Source organism: Hirundo rustica, chromosome 8, assembly GCF_015227805.2.
Source record: "Hirundo rustica isolate bHirRus1 chromosome 8, bHirRus1.pri.v3, whole genome shotgun sequence".
NCBI lineage: Eukaryota > Metazoa > Chordata > Aves > Passeriformes > Hirundinidae > Hirundo > Hirundo rustica.
The window spans coordinates 2,612,581-2,625,728 of NC_053457.1; the positions used below are offsets into that span (position 1 = coordinate 2,612,581).

General features: G+C 45.7%; 1 long non-coding RNA gene across 1 annotated transcript in view; it reads right to left on the reverse strand.

Annotated features, from left to right (window-relative positions):
• Positions 1–12,711, reverse strand: part of LOC120756017 (uncharacterized) — a 28,732-nt gene extending 16,021 nt beyond the window's left edge. Inside the window, exons 1-2 of the long non-coding RNA XR_005701986.2 lie at positions 12,551–12,711; positions 9,321–9,468 (exon numbers count right to left, since the gene is read on the reverse strand). This is a non-coding gene — a long non-coding RNA (uncharacterized LOC120756017). The remainder of the gene's footprint in view (positions 1–9,320; positions 9,469–12,550) is intronic.
• Positions 12,712–13,148: the final 437 nt, after the last annotated feature.

Sequence of the window (13,148 nt, forward strand, 5' to 3'; positions counted from 1 at the left end):
TGAACTCTCAAGAAGAAAAGAAAAAGAAAGAAAAGCAGAGATGGGGAGTGGAGAGAACAGCCCAAACCAGATGTTTTAAGCAGCTGGCATGGCTGTTTCTCCCAAGATGCTGATGAACGCAAACTCTGCGGTTTGACAGACCCCCATCAGCCGCCCTCTTCCTGCGAACAGAGAATTCAAATCAGCCCGGCTGGATTTAATCATCTTCTCCCCTTAAATAATAAACTGGGGGCAGAACAGGAAAAGGATTTATTCACGTCACTAACTGTCAAAAAAATGTTTACTGCGCTAAAATAACCCACAGTAAGGGGAAAAAAAACCAAACAACAACAACAAAAAAAACCCCAAACCACCCAGAGGAGAGGGAAATGAGAGAACATCAGCTCTGCATGAGGGACTTGGACATGCCCAGGTCGACATTGAGACAGGACAGATATGAGCTCTTCCAGCAGATATTAACAGGGAAACCAGAGCAGGAAGGAAGGGGGAAGCACACTGGTTGGCTCAGTGTTTGAGCTGAGCTCTGCTTTTTGGGCAGAGCTGAGAACATGCATTTTTTAAAGCAGGGTTTGTGGGACTTGCACCAAACTCCAGCACAAACTCAACAGGTTGCACAGCAGCTCCCCCCAGCCCTCGCCTGATAGCCTGCATGACAGCAGAACACATTCTCAAAAGATCTTCAGAGAGAGGAAAAAAAGATATCAGAAGCAGGGCTGCAAGATGCTCCTCCTGCCAGAGAAAGGTCAGGGGACGCCAGAGGCCTGAGAAATAACAGCAAAAATTCAACGTACCAGGAAAACAAAGACTTTGAAACATTGCTGAAACAGCCTGCAGTTCTGTCACACTAGGCATGAATCCTTTAGAACAGGGCACGCGAAGGGCCCAGAACACAAAAAGCTTGAGCAATCTGGCAAAACTCCATCAAGGACCACTAGACAAAGTTACAGATTAACTTTCAGCTCAGGAAGCCCCAAAGCTGCAAAATGCCCTAGACTGAGAAGGGAGCAAGACACCGGTGCAGATTCTTCCTCAGGATCGTGCCCCTCACTGGAGCCCCACTGGGGTGCCCAGCACAGCCAGTGGACACTGCAGATGAAGGGGATGAGGGCCACATTCCACCAGGGCAGGGGCTGTGAGGCTGCTGGCACAGCCCCAAGAAGAGGGGGCCATTAAGAGGGACCTGTGGAGAGCTGTCCCCACCCACATCTTGCCCAGAGAAGTGGCGGATGCCACATCCCCGAAAGCGTTCAGGGACAAGTTGGACAGGGCTTGGAGCAATCTGGTCTACTGGGACGTGTGTGAAACAAGACCCCATGGCAGGGGTGTGAAACAAGACGAGCTTTAAGGTCCCTTCCAACCCAAGCCATTCTGGGATTCCATGAGGTCTAGGACCCCTTCACCATCTGCAGCAGTTAAATGGGGGCAGGCACAGAGCAGAGCCCATATGGAACATCCCATCATTCAGCACACCCATTACAACTGTGTTTTGCTAGAGCACAGCCTTCCAGACAGCCTTTCCAGAGTGGACACACCACAGTTTTCCAACAGCTCGCACTGAAAATTCCCCAAGCTCCCCTGCAATTTGTTTCTGTCATTTCATGCAAAACCAGCCTGTCTCATTTCTCCCATCCTGTTTTTTTATATACTGGTGCTCACAGCAGGAACCCTGTACAGATCAATCGGTTGATGTTTTGAGCACGTTCCCAGCCTTTTAGAGTTCTCCTGTGCTTTAGCAGCTATTTCTCATCCTGGGAGACACTCTGCTGGTGGGATTGAACAGCACAGTGGAGGTGCAGTGGGAGCCATACCAGGGCTTCACATTCCCAGCTTGAGGCTTTAAGGAAACAGCCACCTGCAGAAAATAGTCCGCAGGAAAATTAGGCACCAACAGCATGGAATTTCTGACTCTCACATCCTCTTGGGCTGCCCAGCATCTGGGAATGCCCAGAGGCCTTTCTAGATAAATCAGTGCAAAGAACAGCCTTAGCACTGATAATATCAAACAGCTGAACCCAAGAGCAAATCTGTGCCTTTCATCACAAGTCCTTAGGGGACAGGCAATGGAACGAGATTCCCTCCTGTCAGGATTAAATCAGGACGTCTGTCACAAGAAAATGCACCGAAGTGCTGCACAACATCCTTTGATAGTGCAGTCTCCTGATCCAGAGGTGGCCAGACACAGGCACGTGGAGAGCAAGGTGAGAAACAAGAACCAGAGGGAAGCAGAGCCAAGCCGTGCCTCATAACTTATTCCAGCAGCAGGATGTCGTTCCAGCTCCACCTGCAGGAATTTCTGTGGGTGAGAAAGCCTTGAACGTTAAATGGGAAAGGTGTTGCTCTGGGAAGTGAGGGAAGCTGAGGTTGGTGGGGAGGAACAGGCTGCAGGTGAGAAAAGCAAGGAAGGTGGTGAGCCTGGAGGTTGCATAAAAATACCATCAAATAGCTTGGAAAGTCAAGAGGGTTGGGTTTCTTGGCATAATCCCACAGGCAGTGCCTTCTAGCAGCCTCCAGGAATTCCCTGCTTCAGTCCATACTGTCCCTGTGTTCCATCTCTCCACACAGCTGAAGTTTCCAGGAGGAACATTTGCTGAAGTTGGATTTTACAGGAATATTAGAGAACAATGGCAAAATAAAATACCAGTTGACAGAATGGAACATGCATGATACAAACGGCATTAAAAAAAAAAAAAAAAAAAAAAAAAAAAAAAAAAAAAAAAAAAAAAAAAAGTTACTCCTCTAGACTGGGGAATCACAATTGGTGTGCCCTTGCAAAATTATTCACCCCTTTAATTAGGGGTTTTTTTGGCGGGTGGGACATCAATTAAGAAACCTGATATGATTTGGGCATCAAGCTCAGGCTAAAAGAAGTAGAAATCCAGCTGGATTTTCAAGTAACCCATTCTATAGAATCATTAGGGTTGGAAAGAGCTCCTAGACAAAGTCCAACCCCTAAAAAAGGGGAACACCACTAAGAGGTACAAAAAAGGCCTTCAGTACTTTCACACCTCTAGAAACACCCCTCAAACTTATTAGACTCCAGGGAAAAACACATCCCAAACCTGGAAATCTGCACAATTTAAAAAAAACCGGGTATTTCAGTGTTATCTGTACAGCACCAATCACAGCCAGGAAATGCATGAGCACATTACGGCTCACAGGAGAAATCCCTGCAGGTAAAAGAGGTATGAGAGACAGGAGAGTTCCCAGCATGGAGCACCAGTTCCAGAGCAAGGGCAGGCCTGGAGAGCCTCCCGCAGGAAACAAGAAAAACTGTGACACTGAGATGAGAACACATCTGTAATAGTTCTATAAAGATGTCCATCTCCTGTTATTATAAAATACCTGTGCAGATAGCCAGGAAGCCATGCATAAGAATCCTGCACCAGGCTTCCAAGAAAACCCCTCATCCAACTTCTCTGCTCCCATCTCCATATCAATCCATAGCAAAGCTGTACTAAATGCCTCTTTTCCTCCCCACAGTTAAGAACACAAGACCTAAACGCTGGGCATTTCAGCTGAATGATCAGCATTTGCTGGGCTTTACCCATGCAGACAGAAATAAGGGGCGGGGAGAGGGAAAAAAAAAAAAAAAAAAAAAAAAAAAAAGGAAGGAAAATCCTGTTCAACTTATTCGAAGGCTGGAAATGCCTCACAGCCCTGACTGTTATGGGGTGATCTTGCACGTCTCTTCAAACAGAAAAGCAGCACAATATGGACTAGAGATCTGAAGTGGCAACTGGACTGAGAAAGAAGAATGTTTGGTGGGGTAGTACACGTTCAGCAAAACCAACAGCATTCTAAACGAGATCATTTTTACCAGCTTTAAAATCCAAACTGAGGCTGGTAGGAGACTCCAGAGAATATTGGTGATTCAGAGTTTGAAAGGAGCTTTTTTCTCCAGAGTGGCTTTGCAGGGGTATTGGAGAGAAAGAGATGGCAACAATAACAAATATAGCACATGTAACAATAACATACAGGGGCAGACTGAACACCAGCAGACTGGTATTATCCCACTGAAATAATGAAGTGCCCTCTACCAAGCCAGGATTAATGCAGTCTCAACACAAAAGGCCAAGCAGGCTCTAGACAAAACAGTACACATGGAAAATAAGATGGCTTAAATTTCCCCCGTGAACCTGAAAAGACAGCAGGGAGCACCAGCATGGATATAAAAACAGATTCCAGCAGCTTGTGTTTCATGTCATCCCAGCCTGGAGCTCCGAGCACCCTGGTCTAGTGGAAGGTGCCCTGCCCACGGCCGAGGCTTGGACGAGATGAGCTTTAAAGTCCCTCCTAACCCAAACCATTCCATGAGTCCATGATTTCCCAGTGCTTTCCCCCAGGAGGGACCTCTCCCATTGCAGCACTGCGGTGCTGGGATCATTGGGACTCTGCTCTGGAAAACGACATTAATGATGTTTAGTGAAAGCATCAGCTCAGGCAGGTCTCTCAGTACCTTTTATAACAGATCCACCTTTCAATGGCTGCGCTGAGCCATGTCCTGCACCCTTTGGTGTTCCAGGAGCATCGACAGGTCACAGACAACACAAAAAGCCAAAAGGCCTTTTGCAAGGGCAGAAGCAGTTCTGAGAGAGCCACACGGGGAAAGAAATACAAGCAAAACCAAGAAAGAACTCCCTGCTCCAGCTCTGCTCCAGCACAGTTTCACCAAGAGCTTGGTTCTCCTGTGGATGGGTTGGGCAGAGGTGGGGATGTCAGCCAGAACAGACTCCTGTCACCCTCCTGGGGCCACCCCTCCCAAATAGGCACACACCATCATGGAGGATTAATTAAAACCAGCAGGAGCAGAGGAGAAGGTGCAATTCCGCCCAGTGTTCAACTTTTCAATCCCAGTTTTCCTGGGGTTTTTTTGGGATCGGTACCTTTTGCCTGTGAGCAACGATAAAACTACTGATTAAACTTTAAAGGGGGACTGTCTTTGAACCAGAGGAGAAGCACAGCAGGGAAGGGATGCATTATTTAAAGGAGGGTTTGTGTTTTCTACCCCAGCAGCCACCACGAGATTTACCAGGCAAAGCACGGTATTACTAGAGTCAAAATCTACTACAGAGTGCCCGGAGATGAACATTCCATGGTAATGCATGCCTGAATAATCCCTTTATTACACTTTCTGATTGTAACTTTAACAAGGAACAAGTTTTACAGCTAATATTTTAGAGAACTGCAACGGGGTTTTTTTATGGCATGCCAAGAATTCACAGGAGAGTCTCACCTAAGTTTACTTCTTCCATCAGGGGACTAAACAGATTTTTCACATGAAATTACCTATCACATGCTGCCTATGAAAAGATGCGGCTGTAAACATCCTGGGGGCTGGAAGCGAGCATCACAAAGAGCAAAAAATTCCTGCAGGAAACCTGTCTGGCAAGCTCCTCCCTCCCTGCCGTGGTACCCCAAACGCCTCCAGCCCCCTGCCAGCTGCTGGAGCAGGGCTGTGCTGTGGAAATGCAGCGAGCCCCTGAGTGTGCTTGCCTGTCATTTCGCTTTCTTTTTACCTTCTAAATCAAAGAATTAACCTTTGGCTGGGGGGAAAGATAAATAAAAAACCCTGCACGGCCCATCTCCTGCAGTGTTGACACAATTGTTTTCATTTGCAAGCAAGTGGAAGTTGAACTTAAACTCAAATATTAATTTACCAGCATTAACCCAGCTGCCCCTCCCCTCTTTGTCCTCACTCACTCAGGCCTTTTTCTTGTTCGCCTTTCAGTGGGCTCATGAGTGTAGAGTCATTTTTGTCCCCCAGATTACCCCCTGGACTCCTCCGATCCACTGCTTTTCCCAGTGACAGGATTGCCTGTTCTAGGCAGCATTTAAAACAACAACAACATAATCGGACTTTCAAAAAGCCTGCCATCCAGGGAAATCCATTCTCATCAATGGCGAGACTCCCAGAATCTGTTCTTCATTCCTTTTTCATTTGGAAATGTCAATGCGCGCTGTCGGAGCGCAATTGTTTTCCTTAATCATCCGCAGCAGTGAAGCAGAAAGTGCTCATCTTTGCGGTGGGAAAAGTACTCGCTTTATTCATACCCCACTCAGTTTCAAGAGGATGCTTTCCAGACCGGCTTGGCCCTCGGGAATCACGGCTTATGCACTCATCTTCTGTACGAGCGATACAGATCCTTCCACCGGGAAATTCGGGATTCTTGTGCTACGGTTGCTGCTGAAGGAAGGGCGCAGATGCAAGGACAAGTCCTAGAAGGTGCCAGAGAAACCTTGAGGAGAAGCCATCAAGAAACCTAGGCATCCTCTTACTTTAAATGTGGGAACTAGAAAAAGAAGTGGGGCTTTGTTGTCGTCTCGATTTTCGCCAAAGCCAGAAAGGCGAAGTGCCTGCGGAACGCGGTTCCTTTATCGCTCTCCAGAGCTGTTCCTCAGTGTAACAAGCTACTTACAATCTTTTCAGTTCAGTAATTGTTGGGGCTTTTTTCCCCTCAGCAATCACAAAGAAAAGCTTGCTGAAAGGTGCAGGCAATAGACTTCTTAAAGAGCTGTTGACAACTCCCAGGAAACTTTTACATTTCGAATGTGTTCTGCCCACATTTCCTGTATTTTCTGTGGTTCTTAAGTTCCTCAATTTAGCACACAAAGCTATTTGCATGAAAATAGCATCTTGAGAGTTTCTTGCAGAAGACTTACAATACGTTGCCTTTAAAAAAAAAAAAAAAAAAAAAAAATAGACCACATAATTGTAGAATAATGTGTTGAACATTTCAGGTAGCCGGGGTAAGAGAAGAATGAAGCACAAAACTGATTGCAAACATTTTTCTTTCATTTTAAATCCCATCAAGCTCTCATTCTCCAGCTGCCACTCACAATGGTACTCCTGGATACACTAATCTAGTGCCATTATCATTCTCTAAAGGGAAGAAGCGCTTTTATTAAAGCAAAGACAAATTAATTTAATGGTTTCGCTGTCTGTGTTTCTAAAAATACATGTAGATTTCCTCTTGACCCGCAGAGAGAAAATTCTGTATTGATACATTCTTGGGTAAACCAAGCCTGATGAAAGATAAACATCCCATATGGTAAGCACCTTTTGCCCAAAGTCTCAGAGAAATGGCTGGAATCTCTGGAATCTGTGATGCACCACCCAGGTCAACTGAGTGATAGCTGAGAGAGTTGAGAGATTAAATCTTCTTCTAGAGGAGATAGTCCTCAATAAATCCACCAGACTACAAATTCCACCAAGATAAAATGTAGTCAGCGACTCTCACCTAAGGATGCTGCACCTCCAATCAGCATCTTAAACTACACCAGGGAGTAAACAGGACAGCTGGCAGTTCAACATGCTCCAGATTAAACCAAAAAAAAAAACCCCAAAAATAGCAGCCAGAGGGATGTGTTTACCAAATTTTAAACTTGCTGCTGTTTCTGGGTGAAAGTCTCACGAAGAGAGGTTGCTCCCAATGCTGGACGTTGGGATGTGCAAGGTATTTTCCAAGTGTTTTACTTGCTTAGGTCCTGGAGTTCACACTTCTGCTTCAGAAGGGGTATAAGAAGATGTATCTGGCCTCAGACTGTGCCAGAGAAGCTTCAGGCTGGACATCAGGAAGAATTTCTTCACAGATAGGGTTGTTAAACAATGGAAGGGGCTGCCCAGCGAGGTGGTAGTGGTGCTCAACAAAGGGTTTGTGGCACTCGGTGCTCTGGTCTAGTTCACCAAAGAAAACCAAACAACCCAACCAAAAAAAACCCCAAACCAAGCCAAACCAAACCAACAAAGAAAACAAAACAACAAGACACTCACAAAGAATAGCAAATCACTGGAAAGAAGCCCAGGCAGCACCTGGACTTTTCTTTGTGGACATCCCGGCTCAACACTGCCTTTTTTACAAAAAATGTCAGGATGAGAGGAATGAGACTTGTCTTTACAAACAAGCCCTGGGTCTGCTGGTAGATAAAACTAGCACTGAGAGATAAGTGAAACAATGGGAAGGATTCTACTGATTGATTAATAGAAAAGAAGATACTTGCCTTTACAAACAAACAGTAGGCTTGTTTGTAAATGAATATTGAAAGATGAAAGCAACAATGGGGAAAAACCCATAAATCCCATAAAAATTAAAAATTAAGGGGGGTTATACATTAAAAGGGGAATCTTAGGCATTTCGGGAAGTCTGTACCTCTCAAGTACCTCAGCCAATGGGGAAAGAGAGAGGGAAATGCGGCCGGGAAATTAGGATAAAAAGGACGCTGCGTCCTCCAAAAAAACTGAGAGACCCCAGGGGAAATGCCCCGTGGCCTCTCGCTTTATTTGAATAAAGTAAAAGGACTCCTCTGTCTCCTTTTTGGACATAAACCTCTGGTGTTCGTGGATTAATTTTCCTAACAAGGACCATCTCCTAAAATGGCACATAGGAAGAACTTCTTCTAGTGTGAACAAATGCCGAATTATCTTGATGACTGGCAGTATTCAGCACATCATCACACAAACTCATTTTTAAAAACGGCAAGGTCACCTCCAAACAGCTCTCAAGGAGCTATTCTCATGGAAGTGTTTGTGCGCACAAATGCCAGAAAAACACCAATAGCAAGAAATATACTGAGAGTAAAAAGAAAAAAAAATTAAAATCATTGTGAGTAGAGGAGCTCTCTCCCACAAGGCAGCAGGAGGTTTTTATTTTTTAACACTTCTGACTGTTATTGCAAAGGCAGGAAGAAAAGACAAATTAGAAAGATGAGAAGGTAGCAAAGCACAAGGTCAGCAATAATGTGACTCCGAGGTATTATTGAATTCGGTCAAGGTTAATCACAGGAGACACATTTTTCACCTTGGTGCCTTCACCAGGTGGCTTAAGATGATGTAAGGATCCGGCCCAATAAACGTTAGATTCTCTCATTTCTGCCTCACCAAGAAGTATTTGCAAGACCCTGGTTAATTAAACGAATAAACCACAAGTGAAAGCCTGGGCTGGTGCCACTTTTTGACAAACGCATTGTGTGGCGTTAACAGCCCTTATCCCATCGTGCGGGGATGGGAGCCGGGAGCAGGGAAGCAGCAGCACCGGGAAGAACAAGACAAACCAGCTGATTTTCAATTAAGAGCTGAAATAAAAATGAAGTGCTTTTAGCTCTCGGCCTTCAAACTGCCAATACTCTTAAATAACACAGATACCTGGCCATCCTACAGCCCTGTTAAATCAACTTCATTTGTCTGAAGCAGAGCTCAGCGGCACTTATTTAACAAGCACCACTTCAAGCATGAATCAACACGGACGGAGCCTTTTGGGGCAAAGGAAAATGTCTCTGAGGGGTGCTGGGAGGAAAATATTCTCTCTGGACTAGAAATCACTCACCACAGCAGCTTCTGGCCAGGCACAGAGCACTTGGAGATCATCTGTCTCTTCTTAGGCTGAGGTAGGTCCTAGTTTGTTCCAGGAAGGAATGCTGACGTCCCCAGAGGTTAGGCAGCTGGTGAGCTGTGGAGGTTGGGATTGCACGCTCCTGGAGGGAGAAGCAAACACTTCAGAGAAGGTGGCTGAGCTCAGGACACCCTAAAAATCCTCCTCAGTCGCCGCTTCCTCCTTGTTGGCTTCGCTCGAGGATGTCTAAAGCTTTAAAGCAATCCCAAGGGGTTTTGGCCTGGAGGTTGGAGGTTGAATTTGAAAGTTGGGTGCTGATGTCTTTACAAACGACCCGACGGGTGAGGGTATTTAGGAGAAATGGGTGTTAATGTCTTCGAAACGGGTTTTATGTTTGTTACAGAACCCAGTCTACATCCTGAACTGTGACAGGATGACAGAAGAAATGTGTGCGCACAAGCCAATTGCAGAGTCCAGACCGTCTGAACATCTGGTGGACCTGCAGAACCCAGACAGCCTGAACTTTTAATTTTGGAGGAAATTAACCTGTTCAAGGGAGGGAACATGTGGTGGGCAGTTCGGGAAGGCTGCACCTTCCTCAGCCAACAGGAAAAGGAATAGGGCAATACGCGGCCGGGAATTTAGGATAAGAGGCTGAGTTCTGTGAAACTGAGAGAGACCTCACAGGGACGTGCCCCAGTGGACTCTCTCTCCTTATTCGAATAAAACTGCAGGACTCCTCTGTCTCCTTTCTGGACGCTGGCTTTTCATAGCATGGCTGCTCTGCACAAACTGGAGCCCTGTTTTGGTGGGTCAGCAGCGTCCAACAAGTCAGTGGGATCCATTGATTGTGGATGACTCCAATGCCCCGCCTCTCTTTCAGTCTCTGCAACATTTCACAGCCTATTACCCGTCCCTTGGAATTTGGCCACCTCCCACCACAGATTCCAGCTTTTTCTCCAGGAGTATCCGTGCATCCTCTGCAAGCTCCCACCTGTGCTGACCTCTCCTTCCTTACCAGCTCCCCCTGGGTGGATGTACCTGAGGCACCACTGCTGCTGCTGCCACCTCACTATCCTGGTTGTTTAGGGCTGAGGGAAGTTCTCGCACCCTCTTCACCACATTTTAAGTGCTCAGAGCTTCACATTTTGTTAGTGGTGACTCTTCCCTGTCATTATCTTCCACTCTAGTTTCTGTATCCAGATATCTTTGATGCATTTACAATAAGATCCACTTACTCCAATCCCTGACCCCGCATCTTTTGATGCAACACACAACTACTTCTTTGTGAGAGCCTCTTTCCTTCTGCCAAAGAGCTCTCCAGGAGCAGCTTTGTGTTACAGCCAAACCCATTCAAAGGCCCCTTTACACACTTATGCTGAAGCTCTCTTTCAATCAGCTCTCCTCGTGGAAGTGCTCTTGTCCACACGTGCTCCAGGCTCTCGTGCACTCCATACAAAGCCTCAGCGCCTCCAGAGTGGGGTTTATGGACCAATGTGCATTAACCTCTCCTCTAAAAAACCTGAATATGGAGAACCAAGTTTATCCCAAAGGCCTAATAACCAGTGGAACAGCTGCAGCCCTTGCAGAGTGTTGAACTGCCTTCTTGGGATGCTTGGATGAGGGAAATCAGCACAGAAGTGTTTTGAAACAGTGCTCCTTTATCTCTCTCAAAACTACCAATAATCAGGAGCTAATTTTCTCTGTCCTGTTAGAGCTTGTTTGATTTCTTGAGAAATTAATACCAGTCCTTAAGGTTAGGATGATACAAGCACAGATGAATTTTCAATATCTCAGCTTCAGGCTTGTAGAACAGCAAAATTATCATCACATATCATTAGGTAAAGCAGAAGTTTCATTATTTAAAGCAAAAGGAACATGCATTAATATTCTCTGCGATAAATGCAGAAGCACATCTGATAGAATCATAAAACATCCAGAGCTGGAAGGGGTCCACAAGGATTATCAAGTCCAACTCCTGACAGGACATCCCAGCAATCCCACCCTGTGCCTGAGAGCATTGTCCAAATGCTCCTTGAACTCCGGCAGGCTTGGGGCCATGACCATTCCCTGGGAAGCCTCTGACTACCTCAATTCACATTTCTGCATACAAACATTTTGGAAAACAGCCTGAACTCTTCTGTACTATCAGTATAATCCAAAATAGGGATCAAGCTACAGCTGTGGCGAAGAAGCAGCACCACAGAAACACACGTAGTTTACTTCTCACCTGCTCCCATGCATCTAAATGTAAATCCTTTCGAGGCCCCGCAGCTGAGGGGTGGAGGAAACATTCAGATCCTGGGTTTAAAACATTTACTGTCCAATGAGATGAGGCCCTTTCCTTAGGCATGCGTCATGCACATGGTGGGGCAAAAAAGGGATAAAGGTGCTCAGTGTGTAGGAGCACTCTCCTCCTCCACACACACCAGTCCAGAGCTTAGGATGATGCCAAACCAGCCTCTGCACTCTGTTCCACTGGTGAGCTCCAAAGTACAAAAACCAAGACTGTGCAAATCACCCTACGCTGCTCACCCTGCCATGAGCCCTGGCAGCCCCTCAGGACACGAACACAGAGCCCTGGGAGGGGGATGCCTCCCACACTCACTGTGAAAAATGAGGCTTACTTTTTTGGTAAAGTTTAAAAAGTTTAATTAAAGACAATAGGAAATAAAGGGTTAATGGCCGGGTGCTTGGCATTTAGCCAAGAGTACACTTACTATCTTAGAAGACATTCTTTAAATACTTTTTTTTATTACATTAGCTTGTTGCATATTCATATACTATTACGATTATTTATACTTTCTTAAGAACTGTTTAGCACGGCCTTTCTTTGGGTCCCCTTTTTTAGAGCATGCATGTTTCTTGGCTGTGGTTTTAGTCTTGCTTTTTTATCACCTCCAGTTCAGGCTTTGGTCTATTCTTTTTTTAGACAGCAGGTGCTGATAGTTGGTATGTTAGTAGTAGGGTCCTCATTATATGTTCATTGGATGTTATCCTAACTAAACAGACAGTTCCATTACAAGCATAACTATATATTAGCTATCTCACTATTGTGTCTAAGGAAAAAAAAAAAACCAACCAAAAAAAAACAACCAAACAAACAAACAAAAACAAACAAAAAAACCACCTATACAGCAGAGTTATTTTAACATTATACATATAACATTCATCTTAATATTTGCAAAAAAGCCGACTTTACATTATGTATTTGTAACACTCACCCAGCCCGGGGCTGGCACTGCCCGCATGCTGAGGAAAGACGGTGTCTTGGTCCGTCCATTTCAGAAGCAAGAAGTAGAAAAAGGGAAAAGGCTGCGATTATTATTCGAGGTTTCAGAACCAGGAGGGATGGGGGAGGCTGGAAAATGTCACAGACTTCCTGCGGACGGGACACAGGCTGGCTTGTGGGCAAATTAATACAACCGGGAGAATTCACCCAGGCTCATCAGGGTAATGAAATGTGATATCCACTGGAGAAAGCAGGGGCAGGGACAGCTCCACTTTGCTGTAGCAGCGATGCCCTTTAGACAAAAGACTCCCTGGTGGAATGCAAAACAACTCCGGGACAGAATGTATTCAAACAGGATCCAAGGATAAGCAAACCCATAACCTCACAAGCAGATTCCTTGGTTTGCCTCTGCCGCACCAGGATGTGCCTAAGGGTATTTGGAGAGCAGGCACGCAGAAAACACTGCCATTCTCCTTTTCTCCTCCCTGTTCTCCTCCCAGTCCTGCTGTTCAGGGTCCAGATCAAAAGGTCTCACCCCCAAAATCCTTGCTGACTACACAGGTACAGGCCAGGTTCATCACCCACAGGTT